Source organism: Phocoena sinus, chromosome 10 (genome assembly GCF_008692025.1).
Source record: "Phocoena sinus isolate mPhoSin1 chromosome 10, mPhoSin1.pri, whole genome shotgun sequence".
Classification (NCBI taxonomy): Eukaryota; Metazoa; Chordata; class Mammalia; order Artiodactyla; family Phocoenidae; genus Phocoena; species Phocoena sinus.
The window spans coordinates 51,153,571-51,164,804 of NC_045772.1; positions in this window are offsets into that span (position 1 = coordinate 51,153,571).

Consider the following 11,234-nt stretch of genomic DNA (forward strand, 5'->3'; position numbering starts at 1 on the left):
GTGTCAAGACCGTTTGGCCAGCGGTAAGTCTTTTCTTCTTTAGGTTCGCTTAAAACTTTTATGACTCACAAGTGTATTATGACTCAAAGTGTATTAACTGATATTTTCTTGTGGCTTTTGGGGTGTGAAATATGGAGCATTATAATAATTTCATACCTGAGAAAATTTCCATTGACTTTTATTTCCCATTCAAAAATGGATGTTCATTTCTTCAAAGCTCTTTATCAAATAAGACTGTATATCATATGAGAACACATCAGGAAAACAAAGATTTCTTTAGAAAATTCAGAATGTTAATTTATTGCAGTGGGCTACTGTTATCTGAAAATTGTCAGCCATACCAGCATAACGATATTTTCTATCAGGAACATATGAGCGATACTTGCTATTATGATCATTATTTATATCAGAACATTTTAAAAAGAAGTAAATCCTGATGAGTTCAATAACTTGAAAGGTATTTGACTTGAGTTAGAAATAGGTCATACAATAAACCGCAATTATTTAACCATATCGAAGGTTAGTAGTTTTTCTTCTGGACTGGTGGTGAGATCTCCCCTTTCTGCATCTGGTGGAGAGAAAAGGAAGAGACAATGACTTCATAGGTGAATTTATAGAAGGCACTTTAAGAAAGAATAGAGGGCTTCCCTGGTGGCGCAGTGGTTCAGAGTCCGCCTGCCGATGCAGGGGACACGGGTTCGTGCCCCGGTCCGGGAGGATCCCACATGCCGCGGAGCGGCTGGGTCCGTGAGCCATGGCTGCTGAGCCTGCGCGTCCGGAGCCTGTGCTCCGCGGCGGGAAGGGCCACAGCAGTGAGAGGCCCGCGTACCGCAAAAAAAAAAAAAAAAAAAAAAAGAAAGAATAGAAAAGAAATATAATCACACAAAGAAGATGGCTTGGGACACTGGCTTGGGGATAGGGCAGATCCTTTGGAAATACCTTCCCAAGATTTTCACCTTATCCTTTTGTTTAATTTTGTCTGCATCTGAAAACTTACTATCTTCTGGGAATGAATCAGGTCTGTCCTGGGCCTGCCTTCTGATGTGCCCCTAGGATTCAGATCCTCAGGAATGAGGAGCTACCTCATAATGTGGACACTTAAGGGAACAGAGACCTTGTTTTCTCGGGTATGATTTGAACTTGGGAGGACTGATTTGCCTAGTTTCAGAAGTGTGGTGACCCGGAGACATGGAGGCCATGTCTTCCTGCTTCCTTACCAATCCACTTACCAGTTTCCTGTCCACTTCTCTTCTTTTGCTTAGTAGGTTTTTGGATATTTTCATTTATTCATGTTAAAAATACCTTTTCAGATGAATTACTCATTTACACATTCAAATTAGAATTTTCATTTGCCTGTTTTATCACAGCTGGCATAATTAACAATGTCAAGTTTTTAAACTATATTGTGACAACATTTAAACTTGTTATGCTTTTGCTTGTGGATGTAATTAAGACAGTGTGTTTGGTATCAGTTTATTCTTAAAAAGCAAAGTAAAAGCAGATGAGGTGTATTTATAGACTCATCAGCCAATGAATGGATGAAAGATAAAAAGAAATTAATGGGGAAATGTCAGCCAGAATGGAGGAGGGACCCACTGCGAAGTTCATTTCCAGACCAACTATTTGGAATTTATTCCAAAGACAGCTGTCTCTTGAATTACAGTAGGGGGAAAAAAAATGACATTGTAAGACTATCAGGCCTCAAGTTAAGAAGCAGGCAAAGAGTAACATACTTCAAATAAACTTCTGCAGTCAGGATGGGGGCCCAGGCACAATACGTACAGTCAGAGCCCCACCTGGAGTTATGCCCTCCTACAAAGATTGGGGCTTAGGAAAATCTGGGAAAGAAGGAAAATCTCTAGGAAGCATAGGAGCTTTGGAACTTGGTCCTGGCCACTTGAAAGCTGTTTTGATTTGGAGCCAAGGACCCCGCTGTGGGGGAGGGGAAGTAGAGGAAAGGGCAGAAGACAAAATTGTAGCTTGAAACTCCAACCCAGGGAATTCAGTTTTCAGAACAGGCATAGAAGAAAAACGAATTGGAAAGCTTAAGGGACCTAGATTCATTTCTCTGTGTTTTCTTGCGAGCCTGGGCAGTACACTTCCTTGACTGTGACATGAAGCCCAGAAGTTGTCAGAGATTCTTGGGCACGTGTCTGACATTAGACACAGGTGAGGCAGAGCAAATCTGCATCGTTTTGAGTACAAATAAAGGAGCAGCCTGGTGGGAGGAAGTATGGTTGTTTTTGGCCTCCTAGTTTTAACCTTCAGTATTTCAGAAACTAGGAGAGATGACTTGGGTCCAATGAAAGTTCTGTGGTCTGAACAGCTCAGCTGCGGGTGGGGTGGGAGGCGGGAGCGGCAGAGGGAATGGCTTCACCAATTTTCTTTGCGGAAGAGTCTAAAGGAAACTCTATTAATGACTTAGAAGAAATTTCTCTGGATTTTCATGGATGAACGGCCAAGAACAGTTCTTCCAAAATTCAAATCGAAAACCCTTTCTCTAGACAATTAAAACATGTTAGTAAAAGGTGACTTAATTCAGAAAAAAAGGGGTTCATGGAGGAATGCTTCTTTTGTTTGTTGTGGACGCTCCTCTGGATCCTAATGTACCCATGTTTCCCATCCATAGTTTTGTTTCTTCGTATTTTCCTACAGTCTTTTCCTCCTTCTTCCACCTCAGTGAATTTTATTGATGTACTTTATTGATGTGTGTGAACACGGGCTCTTGGTTTCACTCTTTAAAGAGAGAGAAGATCATGACACTGTCTCTACATAGAAAAGAAAGAAGGGAGGGAGGGAGGAAGGGAAGAAGGAAGGAAGGAAGGAAGGAAGGAAGGAAGGAAGGAAGGAAGGAAGGAAGGAAGGAAGGGAAGGAAAAGAATCAAAGCATAACAAGTCCATTTGTTTTCATCCTCTAATCAAACCATCCTATTTCTGAACAATCTCCTCAGCTGTGGCACATCTGGAAAGACTGAGGAAATGAGTTCACAGAGTTTTGAGCTTTGTATTTATTGAGTTGATTTTTCTGTCATATAGATAAGGCCTGTGTACATACATATTTTAAATGTATATATATACGTGAAAGCTGTACATTTAATTCACAAGGCAGTTACCTGACTATCCAGATCACTTTGTAGTTTAAAACGATGCTTCTCAAACTACCTGTGACAAAGGTCCAGTGTGAGAGTTTCCAATCAGTCATGACTGATATTTTTGTAAAATATAACAAAAATGAATTACAAGAAAAATTAAATTTAAGAAAACCCCTCAAATTATGCACAATGCAAGCCTCCAATGTTAGATTTAGCAGGCAAAAAAATTACCTGTGAAATTACTCTAAAAGTATCTAAATGCTTCCTCTCAGTTTCTGTGCTTAACTTGTCGTATGGTGACAGTCAGCTCAGGGGCGGGCACTGTTCATCAAGTAGCACCAGTTTAGATGGTTTCTATGCTGAAGTATGAAAGGAAAAGGATAATAGTTTAGATTGTTAAACTTCAGAGCCATTAACGTACTCTTGAAATACAGACAGTGAGATCAATTCTGGTATTTTTCAAATAATTTGGTCTCGTATAATTACGTATTCTTTTCTTTTGAAAGTAAATATTTAATTGCCTGAGCACTGTTGATTTATAAAAATCACTGAAGTGTTTGCTTAAGTAAAATAAACTATATACATGGAGTATCTCTGGTATCATATGGGTCCTGTTTGTACTCAGACACTGGAAGAATGACTCTATTTTAACACTGAAATTGTTTTAAGAATGAAACAGTTTCTAAAATGTAAATAAGGGCATGGTATTCTGAAATGCATATACAGCTGACATGATATACACATTCATGTATGCCAGGTTGTTTTTTTCAATTGATCTTTCTTTACCCAAATATAATCAATTAACGTGGACCATTGCCTAATCCAGTATTGACTGAAGTAGTATTAATTCACATATTGGGTTGAAATGCCAGGAATATTGTGGAGAGCTGCAAAGATTGTGAAGTGAATTGTATGTTTTCTTCTTAAACTGTAAGACATTTACCAATTCCCACCGATCCTGAGTTGCCCTAATGAACTTTCCACACATAGGCTAATAGAATTTATGTCTATAAAAGCAGTAAGTTAAAGAAATGGAAGCTTGAGTCACAAAGACATTCTCTTGCTATAAATTTATTATTTGAGAGGAAGAATTTCTTTTTTAACAAAAGATGCAGAGCAGAACTATTGATTATCATCCCCACATGGACCAAGTGGTGAAAGGACTGTGGCATTGTGGAAATCATATTTATTGTTATCATATGTTTTCCTTAACTGTGGCTATCAGAGAGAACCTTTTTTGGGCGGGTGTCATTTACAATACCCTATTGTTTGACATTCAGCTCTACGATTCTGTTTCAATAGTAGATTATTACCATCACATCTTTTTTTTTTTCCTTTGTAGATTTAATTTTAGATAAATGTTGTACTCTAGTAATGAGATTTTAAGAATTACTCAGTAATTGAACCATGTGAATTCAATGGTCTCTAAGTCTCGGGTCTTAAGAAATTACTGAATAAGTAAATTTTGGGTGGTGAGCATGAACAGAGTTCACATAAATATGTAATTTAAACATGGAACTAAAATCCACAGAGAGACAACAAAGTGACACCAACAGGCTTTGTTGTGGCCAGTGAGAGGAGCTGGCTCTCCCGAGGCTGATTTAGAGGTGGGGACAGAATGTCAGCTTGTATGGGGGTCTTTGTTGTGGCCAGTGAGAGGAGCTGGCTCTCCCGAGGCTGAATTAGAGGTGGGGACAGAATGTCAGAGCTTGCATGGGGGTCTTTGTGGGTCCAGGTGCATTAAGTCTGCTTGGAGTGTGACTGTTGACTCTGCACTTTGGACACCTCAGGCTGCTGAAACCTCTTACAATTTGCCCGATGTAAGTTGTTTGCCTCCCATAGGGGACCCTTCCAGTGCCCTGGACAGCAGGAACCATCCGGTTTTGTCAAAACACATGCATAAATCTGAGGGGCTCTGTGTTCTGAGAGAGGATGCATCCAGGAGAAGATCATCATTCTCTCTGTCCCTTGGTTAGATCCATGTTTGACCCCAGGGCATGATCTGCCATCATTTGGCCTATTCTGGATCTCTGTCTTCCGTCCCTTGTGCTTGCTAATATATAGCCCCCAGCTTGCTGCTTTTTTGTGTGTGTGGTGAATATTTTTATTCATTTATTTTTAAATTTTATTGAAGTATAGTTGATTTACAATGTTGTGTTAATTTCTGATGTACAGCAAAGTAACTCAGTTATACATATATGTATGTATATATATTCTTTTTCATATTCTTTTCCATTCTGGTTTATCACAGGCTACTGAATATAGTTCCCTGTGCTGTACAGTAGGACCTTGTTGTTTATCCAACCTATATATACTAGTTTGCATCTGCTAATCCCAAACTCCCAATCCTTCCATCCCCCCACCCCTTGGCAACCACAAGTCTATTCTCTATGTCTGTGAGTCTGTTTCTGTTTTGTAGATATGTTCATTTGTGTCGTATTTTAGATTCCACATATAAGTGATATCATATGGTATTTGTCTCTCTTTCTGACTTAACTTCGCTTAGTATGATAATCTCTAGGTCCATCCATCTGGTTGCTTTTTGAGTGTCAGTTATGATCCATGTTTCCACAGTGATGACATTGGCTGCTTCAGTTTTAGGAACTGTCAGAAATAGCCACTAACTAAGAGAAAGAGAGCAAGGACTAGGCCTGAGTAATTGGTAGGCGACCCTGGTTTTGCCGGTTTCATTTTCCTCTTGCCTCCTGGGAAATACAGTCCTACAAAGTGACCACTGAGAATGGGTTGAGACTCCAGCATCGTCAAACCCAGAAGTATGACTTTGAGTTCCATCACCTCGTCTGTTCCCTATGGACCCAATATTAGAGTGTTTTAGGAGGCTTGATTCAGATTCTATACTCTGACTCTGGTCTGTTCTCCAAATGGAAACACAAGGTGAGAATGGACATTATTTGTCTTCCTAACTTTCTTACAAGGTACTAAGTAACATCGTTTGGGGACCATTCTGAAGATGGGGAAATTCATTTTTCAAGGCCAGCAGGGCTGGTTGCTATGAGCAGACTGATGTCTGCACACACACCCTGCTCTCCTCAACCTGTGAAGTTTCCAGATGATGAAAAACTTTTCCATAATCAGAGGATAGTAGTTGAAGGATGAGGGGGTCACTAGATTATGAAGATGGTTATAGTAACAGTGACCGATCTTTTCGTTTCTATTGAACCTTTACTTTGTGAAAGGCCCTCTGCCAGGTGCTGGGGAGTAGTATATTTTCATTGCTTTGTGAACTCTTTAAAGTCATTTTTGTTATTTTATTTTATTAGCATTTATAAGTCAACATCTAGGGAACTTGATCAAAGCACTCAGTAGAACTTCCCCCAGTGGGCAAAATCTTGATCTAATGATTTACTGCCTCTGTCTCTCTGTCTCTCTCTGTTTTCTCTCTCACACACTCCCACCCATACACACTTCTCCTTCTAAATATTTATCAAGGTTGCAGTGGGAGGAACAGTAATATAGCTATACCATTACTTGAGTGAATTTAAAATGATTATTTGAGAGGCCTCTTTCATTCATGTCCAGAGAAGCAGAAATAATTTGATCTAGACTTTGTTGAAGCAATGTTTCAAGGTGGAAAATATTGGTTACTCATTTCAGAAGAAGTGATAAGTAACACGTTGTGTTTTATTGCTGAGGTGTGTAAGACATAGAATTATAGAAGTCCAAAGAAGGAAGTGTCTTTAAGGGAAGCCCTCCATGGAAACCTATCAAGCTCTGAATTTGAAGAGTGCTAAGTGGTTTCTGGTAAAGCCACATCATTGGAGACGTTTATCACTTAACAGTGTTCGCACATGGAATGCTGTAATTCTGTGGCGACTGCAGCCAACACCTCCTAGGTTTTCTGGACAACTACACAAATATTTTCTCTTAGTGTGATATTTAACATCTTCTTTCGTAATTCTGAAGGTTTTTCTCATGCCTCTGCATCTGAAACAATTCAATGCTGTATTTATTTGAAGTCTCTCCTGGTCATCGGGCTGACTGTTAGTGATGTATCACACACAGTGGTTTCTGTGATGTGATTTGCTGACCACGGAAAGATGAATGAAGATCACCGTCACATCAAGTTGAGGACTCTGGTCAGACTTAAACCATTTTCCTTGAGTTGTATGGCTGTTTATTAATCAATGTCCTCATTTTTAAGAATGAAATCTTCTCAAGGTTGCTGTACACTTTGTGGATGTATCAGATGAAGTTTAATGTTATACTCGCTCATAACTTCATAAATAAGAATGTATTGCTTTGAGGCTTGAATAAAATGACAAGCTCTATTTGGCATCTCTATATTAAAAGGGTCATGAAGAGATTAATGGTTGTTGGCAGCTCGTCAAATTTCTTTGATGTCCACTATTTTTTTTTTCCACTAGAATTCTGCATCTGTCATTCCCTGAACGAGTTGCCCACACATTTATGTACGCAAATTATGGTGCCTTTATTACATCACTTCCACCTATCTGGATAAAAGCATGGTGAGATTTTTTTCCCCCGTGTGCAATTTCCATTTTGGTGGCATTTCTGATTCTTAATAAATTCCAGACAAAGCAAATACCCAAGCCTGTTTTTTTTATGTAGTTCAGCTTTCTGTTTTCAGTCACACTTTGTTTGGGAGATGTCCTGCTAGGAAGTTACTTAGATTCATGAATATTTGGAGAGATATTTGCAGACACAGGGGTCTGGGGATTCATATAATCCCATTGTATATGGTATCTCTTTTCCTTTTAAATTCTGTATTTTAAATTTTAATAATTTGGATGTGATATTTAATAACTTCTTGGCTTAATTATTTAATAGTTTCAATTTTGATCTCTTTCTAAACTGTTATCAGAAGAATGTAAAAAAAATTCCAAAATGAATTCTGACAGATATAAAAGGTGCCTCCTCTATTCATATGGTTTTCTGGTCTTCAAAGACAGGCCAGGAGGAGGAGTCAGTGTGGGAAGTGTGGGAAGACTGCGGAGTTAGTGTCTCCTCACAACTAGGGTGTCTGCTGTATGCTGGTGTGGGACTCTGACGCCCAAGGAGATGGGAGGAACCCCAAAGTGAACCGGTAGGATGTGGGGGGATTGAGAGGGGAGGAGAAGTGGAGGCCAGACAGGATCAGCACCCCTGAGGCTGGGGAGATCAGGAGAGGAAGGCAAGAGGCAGGAGAGGAGAGGAGGGTGTTTGCCCTCCTCCCCAGCTAATTTTTCAGTGGAAACTCTGCAGGCCAGAGGGAGTGGCAGGATATACTTAAAGTGATGAAAGAGAAAAACCTACAACCAAGATTACTCTACCCAGCAAGGATCTCATTCACATTCAATGGAGAAGTCAAAAGCTTTTCAGGCAAGCAAAAGCTAAGAGAATTCAGCGCCACCAAACCAGCTTTACAACAAATGCTAAAGAAACGTCTCTAGGTGGGAAACATGAGAAGAAAAAGACCTACAATAAACAAACCCAAAACAATTAAGAAAATGGTAATAGGAACATACATATCAATAATAACCTTAAATATAAATGGATTAAATGCCCCAACCAAAAGACACAGACTGGCTGAATGGATACAAAAATAAGACCCATATATATGCTGTATACAAGAGACCCACTTCAGACCTAGGGACACATACAGACTGAAAGTGAAGGGATGGAAAAAGATATTCCATGCAAATGGAAAGCGAAAGAAAGCTGGAGTAGCAATACTTGTATCAGATAAAATCGACTTTAAAATAAAGACTGTTACAGGAGATAAGGAGGGACATTCCATAATGATCAAAGAATCAATCCAAGAAGAAGATATAACAATTATAAATGTGTATGCATCCAACATAAGAGCACCTCAATACATAAGGCAATGCTAACAACCATGAAAGGAGAAATTGACGGTAACACAATAATAGTAGGGGACTTTAACACCCCATTTACACCAATGGACAGGTCATCCAAACAGAAAATAAAGAAGGGAAAACAGCTTTAAATGACACAATAGACCAGATAGATTTAGTTGATATTTATAGAACATTCCACCCAAAAGTGGCAGAATACACTTTCTTCTCAAGTGCACACGGAACATTCTCCAGGATAGATCACATCTTGGCTCACAAATCAAGCCTCAGAAAATTTAAGAAAACTGAAATCATATGAAGCATCTTTTCTGACTACAATGCTACAAGATTGGAAATCAATTACAGGAAAAAAACGGTAAAAACCAGAAATACGTGGAGGATAAACAGTGCCCTACAAAATAACCAAGAGATCACTGAAGAAATCAAAGAAGAAATTAAAAAATACATAGAAACAAATGACAACGAAAACACAACAACCCAAAACCTTTGGGATGCAGCAAAAGCAGTTCTAAGAGAGAAGTTTATATCAATTCAATCTCACCTCAAGAAACAAGAAAAATCTTAAATAAACAATCTAACCCTACACTTAAAACAACTAGAGAAAGAGGAACAAAGAAAACCCAAACTCAGTAGAAGGAAAGAAATCATAAAGATCAGAGCAGAAATAAGTGAAATAGAAATGAAGAATACAGTAGCAAAGATCAATAAAACTAAAAGCTGGTTCTTTGAGAAGATAAAATTGATAAACTTTTAGTCAGACTCATCAAGAAAAAAAGGGAGAGGATGCAAATCAATAAAATTAGAAATGAAAAAGGAGAACTCACAACTGACACTGCAGAAATACAAAGGATCATGAGAGATTACTACAAGAAACTATATGCCAATAAAATGGACAACCACGAAGACATGGACAAATTCTTGGAAAGGTACAATTTTCCAAGACTGAACAGGAAGAATTAGAAAATATAAACAGGCCTATCACAAGTAATGAAATTGAAACTGTAATTTAAAATCTTCCAACAAACAAAAGTCCAGGACCAGATGGCTTCACAGGTGAATTCTATCAAACATTTAGAGAAGAGCTAACACCTATCCTCTCAAACTCTTACAAAAAATTGCAGAGAGAGGAACACTCCCAAATTCATTGTATGAAGCCACCATCACCCTGATACCAAAACCCAAAAAAGATATCAGAAAAAAAGAAAATTATAGACCAATATTACTGATTAACATAGATGTAAAAATCCTGAACAAAATACTAGGAAACAGAATCCAACAGCACATTAAAAGGATCATACACCACTGACTGATTCACTTCATTATACAGCAGAAGCGAATGCACCATTGTAGAGCAATTATACTCCAATAAAGATGTTGAAAAAAAAAAAGTATCATACACCATGATTAAGTGGTATTTATCCCAGGAATGCAACGATTCTTCAAAATACTCAAATCAGTCAATGTGATACACCACATTAACAAATTAAGGAATAAAAACCATATGATCATCTCAGTAGATGCAGAAAAAAGCTTTTGACAAAATCTAACACCCATTTATGATAAAAACTCTCCAGAAAGTGGGCATAGATGGAACCTACCTCAACATAATAAAGGCCATATATGACAAATGCACAGCAAGCATCATACTCAATGGTGAAAAACCGAAAGCATTTCCGCTAAGATCAGGAACAAGACAAGGTTGCCCACGCTCACCACTATTATTCAACATAGTTTTGGGAGTCCTAGCCACAGCAATCAGAGAAGAAAAATAAATAAAAGGAATACAAATTGGAAAAGAAGAAGTAAAACTGTCACTGCCAACGACATGATACTACACATGTTAAATCCTAAAGATTCCACCAGAAAACTACTAGAACTAATCAACGAATTTGGTAAGGTTGCAGGACACAAAGTTAATGCACAGAAATCTCTGGCATTCCTATACACCAGCAACGAAAAATTAGAAAGAGAAATTAAGGAAACACTCCCATTTACCATTGCAACAAAAAGAATAAAATACCTAGGAATAAACCTGCTTAAGGAGGTGAAAGAGGTATACTCAGAAAACCATAAAACACTGATGAAAGAAATCAAAAGATGACATAAACAGATGGAGAAATATACCACGTTCTTGTATTGAAAGAATCAATATCGTGAAAATGACTATACTCCCCAAAGCAATCTACAGATTCAATGCAATCCCTATCAAGCTACCAATGGCATTTCTCACAGAATTAGAACAAAAAACTTTACAATTCATATGGAAACACAAAAGACTCTGAATAGTAAGAGCAATCTTGAGAAA